The following is a 13,314-nucleotide window of genomic DNA, read 5'->3' as shown; positions in this document are numbered from 1 at the left end:
GCCGCACGAGTCGACAAATCGCTCGAGTTGAAGAAGTTTCTTGAATCCTATGCTAAAATTCAGTCTAAAAGCGAGGAATTACTGTAGAGAGATAATCACTCGCGAAGCTATCCAGTAAATAATTTTCACTCTCGCTCGAATCAACGAGGACGAAACAGAAAATACAATACCGTCACAACAATCTTTATTCGAGTGATTTTCGTTAATTATCGTTTGTTATTGCCCAACATCGAACAACATATTATATAACTAATGAGGATGAACGTTTCGGCACGTCCTACACGATATTTATTTGAACTGGATCAATTGAAATCCATCAAAATAATGTCCGTTGGAAATTAATCTAAAGCAATGTACCCGACATGTGCCGCATTTTGTTAATTGTAAATTATTATTTCGCCAGTAATTAACTTTATAATCTATTATTCTTACTGTCTCTGCAATTAAATGAATTTCCATCGTGTGTTACACTCATCAAATCCATTTAATATGCACTCAGAAGTTGTTTGTTGGGATTTATTCGAGATTGGTTTCCTTCCACCGAGTAATAAATTTATAAAATTCCGAAAGTACGAGGAAGTATTCGTATGCGGTTAAAACACATTTTAAGTTTCTTTTTTACATATTCACTTGTACTTTCTTATTCGTTTATACTGTTGCACTTTCTTTTGATACTTGAGAATTATTTTCTATATCACATTGTACAAACAACTAACAGATACGTACACTAAAAAATTTACAAGCAACTAAAAAATAACCGCGTGTGTACAATACGATCGAATTGTAACCACTGAATTGATAAATTTCGGGTCACTTCCGGGAATTGGGAACTAAATAGAAAGGAAAATCCTTTCTATCGGTTTCGCTGAGATCGTGGCTATTAATTTAAAAATATACAGGCGAGTGAAATCTAATCAGCGTCGAAGGAACCGAGAGTACACCGGTTTAAGATTCGTCATAGGTATCGTTAATAATCCCGTGGAATTTTTTCGCTCTTCAATTTAATACGCCTGAAAGTTACGACAAACTCTTCGTCATTGTGTCTCCTTCTACAGCTGCCGTCTGGAAAGCAGAGGACTCAAAACGAGAGGGACACATCATTGGAAGTTTCTCCGCCGCGCGGGAAAGATCCAGCGAAGTTTAGCCGATAAAAAGGCGAACTTGCCGCAAGAGAGTTTGCCGCCCGAGGAAGAAAACGTGATTTCGTTACGCCGCACGACGAGCTTCTATTGCGGCCGTAACTTTTTAACCTGGATTTATGCTGATGATCCTGACTCTAAGGCGGCGTCTGTAGGTCGCGATTCCTCGTCAACGCTAACGTAAAAATAGCCAAACAGCAAACGCTTCGATCGCGAAAATTATAACGCAAGAGAGGGACCGTTCGAACGGTACGTACTTTTACAAATTCGAGGAAAAATTATTTTACGTATTTATTTATCTGGATATTGCGCTGAGAATATTCCGCGATGGTTTTATCAAAATATTCCAGATCGTGACGAAGAATTTTAAATTTTCAGATTGTTCAAATTGTGAATGTGTGCACAGCAATAATTTACTTGCTAGAGTAATAAAAGAAGACTCTTTTTATACATAAAATGATAGTTTGAATTTTTGAAAATATTATAAAACAGGTCTGGTTAAAAAAATCGTGTTGCATGCGAGTGTCGACGCACTGGAACAGAAACTTTAAACGTGTTCTTCTTGAAACACACTTTTCGTAGTCTTCGTGATAACTCCGTTAGTTTTCACAGATCTCGTTTCTCACTCCTTCGAATTCAATTCCTGGAACACCTAATCTCCTCGATACCAGGCCTATGAGTACTTGAGTAGTCTCTAGCATCGAAAAGTTAATTTTTGAAAATAGATCGACCAATCGTTAATTTGAACTAATAAATAGTCCCGATGCATTTACATGCATCGTGAGCTAAAATTTGGGTTCTCAAATAATTCAATGCATTGTTATCTACCTCCTGATTCATGAACCATAATCGTAAACCACCGTGCTTAAGAGGCACTTTTAACGAACGACGCGATCAGTTCCTCGAATTGAAAAATCTACTTGAAAACTCTTTCGAGTTTCCTATCTCAGAGAAACAAGAAAAAAATATATGCAATCGCGTTTCTTTGGAAATTTACAATCGAATTTTCAGCACGAGTGTTACGAAATACCGACACGTGTTCAGTTATTGGTAATAGTGAACAATTAATGTTTTCGTATCATACCCCTTGATTACCTTTTGGGAGTGATCAATCAATATTAATTTAACCAATGGTAATTGATCGTATGATTGGACATTGTATAGGAACCAGCGTTAAAGGTGTATATACCTTAACGAGGTTTATAAAATCGATTTTTTATTTACATTTTCAAAATTTTAAAAACGATCTCGACAGGTGACAGTCAATACAATAAAGTTTAATCTAATTTCATCCATTTTCACGTTGGCCCATTACACTGTATAAATCTAAATCAAGCAAACAGTGCAGCTACGCAGTGTATATATGTGCGGATATTAATTTGTTAGACATATTGGCTTACGTGCAAACTCAACAATTTTTTTATACGATTTACAATATATCCATTCTTTAATAAAAAAAAATATGAAAACAATTCAATACGAGGTTTTTCTGAAATAAATTTTCGAAAAAATTCTTTTTCATCGTGACAAAGGTATGAACTTTTAAACTTTAAACGATTGTACAGCTGTAACAGAAATATTGTAATAACTAGATTGTACAACAGTGTTATAATCTGTAGCTTTCATAGATCATCGGACTGATAAACCTGTATGGTTGAATACTTGGATGAACGAACTATTATCAAAAGAAACTTTTTTTTATTAACCCCACTCTGAAATTTATAATTCGTTACAATGAACGTTCGATAAATTTCTTTAGCATTCTGTTCATTCAACGTGTCGATACTTTGCAACTGAAATGTACCTAATTTGTATGTATTATTAACTTAGTATTTAACTTACTAAGTAAACATTTTGAACATTAGTTTCATAATCGAATTTAACTGATATTGAAGCATGGAAGCTAAATGCATAGAAACAAATCTTCAATCATCTCTTACTGGCCGTATTAGACTTCTTATGGAAAAATTAGAAACAGATATTATCAGTAGTGAAGTTTTTTCTCTCTGGAAGGATTATTTACTAAACGAGGAAAAAGGAAGGACTATCGAGAAGCTACGCTTGAATCGTGTTGTAGTGACCACGAACTCTGAATCACAATGAGCCCGGATTACTTTCTACATTGACGCAGAAAAGCTCGTCGTTTATAAAATCCCATGGGTCTCTATCGACGTGCACGAGTCACGTGCAAAAATCGATTCCTGAAACGTGTCATTCGTTTAATCCTTTCGCGGAATTAGTAAATCTACCCCGCTTAAGTAACTTTGGGTCAAGTTGAACCAATACCGAGCATATTGATACACATAAGGAATAAATCATCGGACGAAAACAAGATCGATTATGAATTATTAATACTTCTTGCATCTTTTTGTCTCGAATTTTATGAAATAATATTGGAAATAATATTCTTAAATAATATTATCCTCGTCCGAACGTAATAAATGTATTACGTCGACAACTTCAGGTCTTGATCCACAAATAAATCTACGTTAAAGTGTACGTTTGATTTGCAAACGCATTAAACGTGTCTCTTTAGTTAATTTTGATACACTGATAATCCTTGAGATTTTCAGAGCTTCACTGTTTTTAGATTGTTCGTTATGGACTGTGGATTTTATGCATTTATGCATTTGTACGAGTACAAAAATATATTATAAACCTACGTACGTAGAACAGATGCCATTTATGTGAAATGATATATTAATATTTTTATACCAGTTTACGAAATATATTCTGTATACATTTTACATGTACGTATTAGTATACACAGTAAACGCATAAAATCAGTCTAATTGTTTCAAGTTTAATTCTTATTCGAACCTCGACATTTATCAGCTAGTAAACATAAAACTGGAATTTACTTTTTTTTTATTTTTCTGCGTGCATGATTAAATTGCATATTTAATTATACTGTATTACTTTTAACCGTGTAATCGAATATATAGTAATTTCGATGCAAACCCTTTTCAAATTACTTTTAGAAATTATTATTCTCACGTTCACGTTCGTTTGTTACAACTTAAAAAATAACAAACGTTATCTCGTTCTATGTAACCGTGAAATGAACGTTTCAAAGAAACGACAAATTCTGTTCACTTCCCGTGAGAAACTCTATTGATTTCCGCTTCACATCCAGAAGTATAGAAAATTTGTCATACCTGGTGCATAGCTAAGGAAATAAAATCTCAGAGAACCGACGAATTTGTCCACGCAATAGTCCTGAGAAATAGCAGATTTCTCGTACTTCGGGCGAATACCACCGGAGAATAAGAATTTTTCATATTTAACAAGAATAAGTATGAGAAATAGCAAGTTTTGAAGCAACTATTTTCTTATTTTCGAGCAAAGAGAATTTTTCATTCTTGAAATACGGTCTTTGGAATACCAAAGTACCTATCTCAAAATAATTCACTCCTCCTTCGTCGTATTTTTATAATATCCACACTAACAGGTTGCTGGAATAAGAATCTCTGTCGTTTGATAAGAAATTTCACTATTAAGTTTGTTGTTTTATTTTTCTAAAAACGGTACTACTGCTCGATAAACATATATAAAGTTTCTTGTAGATATCGACTCGGTCGTATATCTACAATTGTTCAAATTTGAAGTGTCATACTATTTTTTTACAATGGAAAAAACTACAAACTTATCGAACAACCTAGTATATAATATAACATATATACTACATAGAATTACGAGCCTAATTTAATATCTCAGTATACTCTTCAAAGTTTAGCGACCACTATGCTAAAGGGACCCGTGTCGGTGAAGCTAAATATCAGATCCTACCTCAGACGTCGCGATGTTCAATCGAAGACTGTATATGTATATATAGGAATCATTAATGGATCTGGAACTTGCGAGAAAGGGATCGGTTGGTTGCCCTTTGGTGGCGAATACGTGAATTAACCTCCACCAATATTCCTCTTAGGGCCAAGACAAATAGAAAGCGTCTTAACTTGTTTTCAAACACTCGCCGGGACAAATTGGCAAATTCAAAACGTCGCATCGATCGCGGCGGGAGTCGGGAGCCTTAATCCCCTATTTCACGAAACATTTGCATGTATTTACCGTCGCTACCGTGAAAGCTGAACTTTATTCGAAAGTGCTGTGCAGTTGCACACACGAGCTCGCGGACGTATTACGGCTTCAAAATTCCTTAAGTGCATCGAATGGATTCAGCGAGCGTACTTTAAGGAACTTACTTTTCCCCGTGAAAAGAAGCCGAAGCCAAAAGTTTCGAGAGCATCGGCATTGCATAATTAATCAGTGAAACGTCGCGGGCGGAACTTCGACGCGCAATGACGCTCGAATCATCCCCTTCTTGTCCACGGCATCATTTATGTACCCCAAGATCGGATCCACGTACTTTTCTGTAATCGTTTGACGATCCTTGGATTTTAAATTAGCAACCAACGATTTTCGTAACGATTTGTTAGCACTGAGTGATAGAGTTTTAAGATAAGAACTATAGGACTTTGAATCGTTGTATCCGCCATGTTTGTTGTCGAATTGTCACAATAGTGTGATGTTTGTATTCGATGATGGTTTATAAATCATCGAGGATCGATACACGCTCGGCGCCAAACGATTGAAATTTATTATCGAAATTCTTGTTCGATACGACCAACAAAACTCACGATTCGTCATTCGATGACAAATTTCGAAGCCACTGGTTGTCGGTCAACCCCTTCCAACACGTGTTGACTATAATATTTATTATACACTTATTTTTCATTACTCGATATTCTCGTTAATCAATATTTATTTTGACTTTCAACTGTATATATTGCTTCAGGTTAAAACACTTGGTTCTTGTATAAGTATTTTAACTTTTAACCAACTTACAGCTCAGAAAATGTGTATAATTGAACAATTGGTCATTTTTGAACATTTTTTCCTTCTTTGGATTATTTAAATTTCATTCTATCGCAGAGCAAAAGAAGTTTAACTTTTTTCTGCGTTTTTTGAACAAAACTATTTCGCAAGGTCGATTAATTTCTAGAATAATTAGTCCGCGTAATTATATAATCCATATTCCACTGACTATTCAAGGTGTTCGGATTGCTGTAAATAAAAACCATGCGGTTTATAATAAATATTGAAAATTCGCATTCAGTTGTGTTCACCTTATTCGATCTCACGGGCGAAATTACAGTAGCAATAACGTTAAAAAGCCTTTCAAACAGCATTTCCGACATGTCGTTTGAACATTTTCAATGCGCGACCTATTATAAAGCAATAACCTCACGATTGCTCGTATAGGAAGCAATAATAATATCTCTTCGTTTCCTACAATCCACCGTTCCAAGGAAACGCGCAAAAATTACTCTTTCGTTCTGCGTACCGCGTTCGTATCGATAACCGTGCCATCGATAACAGTCGACAAATTGTAAATCAAATAACCGGCGTCGGTGTTTCCTTCCTTTTTGCACCAGCGCGTGTAATCTGGACCGCGAATCGCGACTTAACGTTTCGTACGGCCACTGAGGAAACGAAGAGAAACAAACAACGAGGCAAAAAAAAAAAAAAAATTGTTTTTAAATCGTCGCACCGTTGCTCGATTATCGAGATTATTCTTGTTCGTCGAGGAAACGTGGAACGAAGGGACCGTCGATACAGAACACATAAATTTCACCGGGCTCGGCTGTATTTAAAACTTTAATTGCCGCGTCACCCGTATGCAGATGACAGCAAAAGTTTCGAACAAGCTGCGTCACTTGCATACGGGCGACACTTACGTGGACTACTTATAAAAAATCTTATTAGGATATTGGAAGTATATTCCACGGGATATAACAAGTCTGCGTTCAATTATTACGAAAACAATATAAAAACGTTGTTCGTTTAGAAAATGTATAATTATTAAGCATTCTATATATCGAAGTTGGTCGAGGCAATTTGAACAAAAAGCTGTTGTTTTCTTTACGTTTTTTCTTCCCTTTGATCGATCCACATGACGTCTTTTGTTCGATTAGTTTACACCCGCGTCCAATGTTTATCCAAGGAGCATCTTTTCAAACGACAATATTGCTGACGATCCTGAGATCAAGTTTTTATTTATTTACAAAGATACACGGTGTCGAGTTTCAATCTTAAGAAACGCACGTGGCCTGATTGAGATTTCCTTGTAAACACGCGCAGCAGTCAAAGTATTAAACAGCATCGAGGACACACCATTTTATTTATTTCTGTCGTTTTCGTTTATACGATGCTGTTTCGAGAAACAGCCAATACTCGAAGGCTGAATTATCCTCGACGCCGTGAGGAGTTATGGGATACCATCAGAAGGTCTACGATCTACGTTATTAGTATCGTGAAATTTCGAAGACCTGGTCCAGTGAACGATGGAACTGGAAATTGTATCACCCGCGCTGTTCCATGTCCCAGCGACGTTTCCACGATACTTGGCACGGATCTTTGTTGCTCGCTATCATCGAATTGACGATGCGTCCAATTTCCCTCGACTCCCTTCGATTTGCGGTATCCTGGTGGGTTTATCCGGCCAATCTTAAATCGTGTATCAAGAATATCTTTTTTTTTTTCTCTCTCAATATTACCGTCACCGTAACGACTTTTTATAGCTCTCTAGAGATTGCCTATATTTTTATTCTACATACGGAGGATGATACTAACGCGAAGGAAATTTTAAAAATACTTGCATATCCGTATTCGAAAGTAATAAAGGCAAATGCAGTCTTTACATTTGAACGTGCATTTTTCAAACAAGGATATATTATTATGTTTCGCAGCCTTGTTTTCGAATCTTTTTTAAATTTCTAAAAATGAGTCGAAAAAACAAGTATAATAGAACCATGTGAATGGAATTTTAGACGAGAAATAATATTAGAAAACTGTGAATTTAAATTCGAAGCAAAAATGAAATATAAAAATGAACGTATGCGATATGCATCTGCTAGGATTTAAACAAAGCAACTGAAACTGGTAGTCAACGCGTTGTTTGTCCCACATAAACTAATTACTCAGGGACATATTTTATAACTCTTCGTAACGCACACTTTCCAATGTAGTTTATAACAATAACCCTTGAACACAGCAACGAATTCCTACGATTCGAAATCGAACGTTTATTTGTCCCGCGAAGTTTTGCGCGACATTTGTTTCCTAACGTCGAGGAAATTTAGTAAGAAAATTGTACAATATTTCATCGTGAGACACGACACGTGATAACCATAAAAATGAGACTAAACGAAAAACTGAACGAAGACACCGATTGTACTGTGAAGTTTCCCCCGAGGCCTATTTGCTCGGAAATTACTTCTTGGGAAGTAGCTTGCCGTGGAAGCACCACCTTTTTCTAACGTAAACTCGCAACCATCGCCCACCCGTATACGTTCCCCATAAATGTTTGCATTTAAGCACGCGTAGAGTGAAACAATGAAGATCGAATAAGAAGCCAGCCGAAGGGAACACGGCACGGTGTTGCCTTTGTCTGTTCGATATTTTTCATTTCATCGAATCTGTGAAACAAATTTATGGAAGGGTAGGACGTTCTTGGGGCTTTGGACTCAATCTCCTAGGGGATGTGGTGCGAATCTTCATACATTTCTCTTTGCAGTCACCGTTGCCTTTGAAATATCCGTGGAATACAAATATTTCCTGCGCTGATTTCTACAAACATTATTCCTACCTAGACAAACGCTGTGAATATCTTTGCTTGTTCGATGTTAAAAACGTTGGAAAAATTTCACTCGATGCTTAGAAAATTCATCGTGGCATCCACGTTATTATTAATTCCTGGTCCGAAACATTGTCCGATGTATCGATTAAGATAAAGTAACCGTATATGTGCGATTCCACAAATTCTTCGTATATAAAATGTAAATGTAAGAACACGATCATCGTTGTCTTACAACTTGTACGTTTATCCTTTCGATATAAATTTAGGAAGAAAAACACAAGTCTCCATTCGGAAAATGAATATTCTCACATTTATTGTCCAGGTACAAAAGGAGAGATATTAAAAATAAGTTTCAATTTATACGATGTCTTTCTCCAGAGCATTAAGGTTAAATATTCTTTAAGAAAACGATTGGTCACCGATCGAAAGGCTTCCTCCGTTAAGTGTCGTCGATAAAAATGATTCGTTAGCGGTCAATATCTTGCACTAAAAAAAAAAAAAAACGTCAGAGAGAAACGAAAGACTTGCCACGGAGCCACCGCGTATAAAGTGAAATGTTATTTTGTTTTCGGTGATCCGATCTGTCGACCACGTATCGAGCAACGCAACGGTAAGAAACCTCTTCGAAGGAAACTATTATTACGATTGCCTGTAGTTTCTTTGTCATCCAGTTTCGAAGCCATGCATCTCGGAGGAGCTGAATCCCGAGCATCGTTGTCACAGAGTCGACGACTGGGTTCGTGCATTTGCCGGCTACAAACCGATCTCGATCAAGTGCTCTGGAGACTCGTTGAATTTCTGAGAGTTTCACAGAGTCATCGAAAAAGAGAATCGTCGGCCTTGCCTGTTTCTGTTCTCTTCCTCGCACCAACGTTCCATTCCGTATTCTTTGGGTTCTCCTCCTCTGTTCGTTAACCGGGGACGACTGTAACCATCCTCCTCCTCTTCTTCCTGTTAGCAAAGGGTGCCGATGCAAGCAATTTGTTAAGACACCAAGAAACGACATACATGCTGTTAGACCGTGTGTTAGAATCCAGCTGAAACAATAAACACTTTTCGTAAAAACTAGAGATAAATAACGCGTTTAGATGTACACATAGGATTCGCGTTATATAGGCAAGGGTCGAATGAAAATTATACTAAAAATCGTATATAAAAGGCTTTACGTGTTAGTCTTTTTTACCTTCACATTGCTATACATGTTACAAGTATACCTACACATAATGCTTTACGTATAAATTGTATTTTGCACTTACATTCCAACCGACATTCTATCTACATCTCTAAACGTATCATTTATCTTTATTTTTTATGAAAAATTTATATTTTGTCAGGTACATTGCAATAAACGGTGAAACAGTACCTATTTCGCCATCTGACGTTTTGCTAACAAACTATTTTTCGACAAACTTGCGGTATTATGGCATTTTGCCATAGATGGAACAACCTGGGCTTTTCGGATTATTTAAATATTGAAAAAACTAAATAGTATTGTACACTTTATCGGAATAAAACAGACGTTGAATTAAAGTTTTTGTTACATAATTATTACTTCCCATGTTTTAAAATTTTTAAAACATGTCAGAAAGCAACTTTTACTTCGAATCACGATTAAAATTCATTTCTGTAGGTAAATTAATCATTCATAACGCATAAATAAAATGTATACTGTAACATTAATGATCGGAACATGCGTACATGTTAATAAAAATTGCGTTTAGGAACAAACATTCACTGAAACTGCGCCTCCTTGCAGATTTCGCAATATCTTGATCTTTGTTTATCATAATTATTAACAACCGTCATAGGACCGTAGATTAAACAATTATTAACAATGTTCTAGTATAAATAATGGCTAAAAATATAATTTGGTTGAAATATTCTTTGTTTGCAATGGAATTTTTCATTGAAGACCAACCGACATTGTCAAGGCTACACGTATCGATTATCGATTCACAAATGTTCATTACGATGATTTTTCTATCTAGAGCGATTAATTGAATTTCGGAGATTTTAAGTAAAGAATGCAACTTCCACGTGTATTCCGAAAATTATAAGAATTAAACAAATGTTAAATTAATGTATCTAATAAACAATCGTTACTTTCCATGCTTTGAAACATTAAGAAACACGTTTATTCCTCGAATCTCGGTCAAAATTAATTGCTGTAGGGGAATCAATCATTTTTAATGCATAAATAAGATGCATATTGTAAGATAAATGTTCGGAACATGTATAATTGTTAGTAACAATCGCGGAAATGAACAAACATTCACCGAAACCATTCGTCTTCGCAGATTTCGCAATATCTCGATGTTTATTTATCATATTTATTAACAACCGTCCTAGGACCGTAGATTAAACAATTATTAACAATGTTTTGGTAGAAATAATGGCTAAAAATATCATTTGGTTGAAATATTCTTTGTTTGCAATGGAATTTTTCTTTGAGGACCAACCGACATTGTCAAGGCTACACGTATCGATTATCGATTCACAAATGTTCATTACGATGATTTTTCTATCTAGAGCGATTAATTGAATTTCGGAGATTTTAAGTAAAGAATGCAACTTCCACGTGTATTCCAAAAATTATAAGAATTAAACAAATGTTAAATTAATGTACCTAATAAACAATTGTTACTTTCCATGCTTTGAAACATTAAGAAACACGTTTATTCCTCGAATCTCGGTCAAAATTAATTGCTGTAGGGGAATCAATCATTTTTAATGCATAAATAAGATGCATATTGTAAGATAAATGTTCGGAACATGTATAATTGTTAGTAACAATCGCGGAAATGAACAAACATTAACCGAAACCGTTCGTCTTCGCAAATTTAGCAATATCTCGATGTTTATTTATCATATTTATTAACAACCGTCGTAGGACCGTAGATTAAACAATTATTAACAATGTTCTGGTAGAAATAATGGCTAAAAATCTCATTTGGTTGAAATATTCTTTGTTTGCGATGGAATTTTTCTTTGAGGACCAACCGACATTGTCAAGGATACACGTATCGATTATCGATTCACAAATGTTCATTACGATGATTTTTCTATCTAGAGCGATTAATTGAATTTCGAAGTTTTTAAGTAAAAAATGCAACTTCCACGTGTATTCCAAAAATTATAAAAATTAAGCAAATGTTAAATTAATGTACCTAATAAACAATTGTTACTGTCCATATATTAAAACTTTACGAAACACGTTTTTACTACGAATCTCGACCAAAATCGATTTGTATAAGTTAATTAATCATTTGTAACGCATAAATAAGATGCACATTCTTCGATTAATATTGGGAATATGCATAAATATTAGTAACAATCACGGAAATGAACAAACATTCACCGAAACCGTTTGCATCCGCAAATTTCGCAAAATTCTGATGTTTATTTATCATAATTATTAAGAACTGTCGTAGGACCGTAGTTTAAACAATTATTAACAATGTTCTAGTATAAATAATGGCTAAAAAGTCATCAATTGCTTGAAATATTTCGTTATATCGAACAAAAACAATCGAAGTAACGGTAAGTCACCTTGATTGGGGTATATATAGCCCCACCCGGTTGCCAAAAATTTCATTCGAGGAGGGGCCGCCGAGGTGGACGGATCTCTTCGTTTTAGGTGTCTGGACCCTCCACGGACAACAATGAACACCGGTTACCCTCTCCGTAACCGCCACTGACCACCGCCCATCGGTGGCAAACATCTAATTTTGTTTTTTTTTTTTTTTTGTACAGCATTACATCTTTCTTTTGTACTAACTCGCTAATTTTAATTCCTATTTGTTTTTCCATGCTTCTTTTTTTTTGCAGTGCTTCCTTTATTTTCTAGTTGACATGTTTTTAACCATTCCCAATTCTCAATTCCTTCCTCTTAGCTAGGCACATCAGGAAACGAAGAAAGAAGAAAGAAGAGTACACTCTCATCGTAACCGCCTCTTTACCCATAAGCTTAGACTAAGTTAGTTTTAAGGCCACCATGTACGAATATCTGTGCTCTGCCGAGCAATTATCCAATCTTTAGTTTATTTTTGCTCGCTTCCTCGTCTCACAGTCCGGCCACCTCTGCTTGTTGCATAAGCAAGTGACCGGCCGTGGAGGTGGACCGAACGCTCGATCGCCGTCTCTTCCGGTGCGTCCGCTTTGAGAGAGAATATGCTACGAACACAGGGGCAGGTGTTCGCACCGGTCCCTGTGGAAGCCCCAGTGCCACAAGACCCTCTCTTCGTCATCCTCCGTGGGTCAGGTCCACGCTCTGCGTGGCTCCTGACGCGGAGTTGGGAGAAACGGGGCACTCTACGGAGTGGACGGCGTCGCGCATATCCTTGAGAATCGGGCCCACTGAGAGGAAACGGGACCGACCTAGTAGGAACAACTCTACGGTTCGCGTCGCGTCTTTCCCAATTTTGCCTAATCTTTCCATAATGTAATTGCTCGGCAGAACTAAACGAGGAGGTAGAAGGAACATTGATTCCTTCTATCTCTGCAGTTTACTAACTTCGTTTGTACTGCGTATCG

At 36.3% G+C, this 13,314-nt stretch overlaps 1 long non-coding RNA gene across 1 annotated transcript in view; it reads left to right on the top strand.

The window, feature by feature from the left end:
- The window catches only part of LOC143154302 (uncharacterized), a 135,101-nt gene extending 133,528 nt beyond the window's left edge, over positions 1-1,573 (top strand). The window contains exons 2-3 of the long non-coding RNA XR_012994040.1: positions 1,056-1,388; positions 1,518-1,573. This is a non-coding gene — a long non-coding RNA (uncharacterized LOC143154302). The remainder of the gene's footprint in view (positions 1-1,055; positions 1,389-1,517) is intronic.
- The last annotated feature ends 11,741 nt before the right edge of the window (positions 1,574-13,314 follow it).

Source organism: Ptiloglossa arizonensis, chromosome 14 (genome assembly GCF_051014685.1).
Source record: "Ptiloglossa arizonensis isolate GNS036 chromosome 14, iyPtiAriz1_principal, whole genome shotgun sequence".
NCBI classification, from domain to species: domain Eukaryota; kingdom Metazoa; phylum Arthropoda; class Insecta; order Hymenoptera; family Colletidae; genus Ptiloglossa; species Ptiloglossa arizonensis.
Note: the sequence above shows the minus strand (reverse complement) of the source record. Positions and strands in the feature narration are given on the sequence as shown.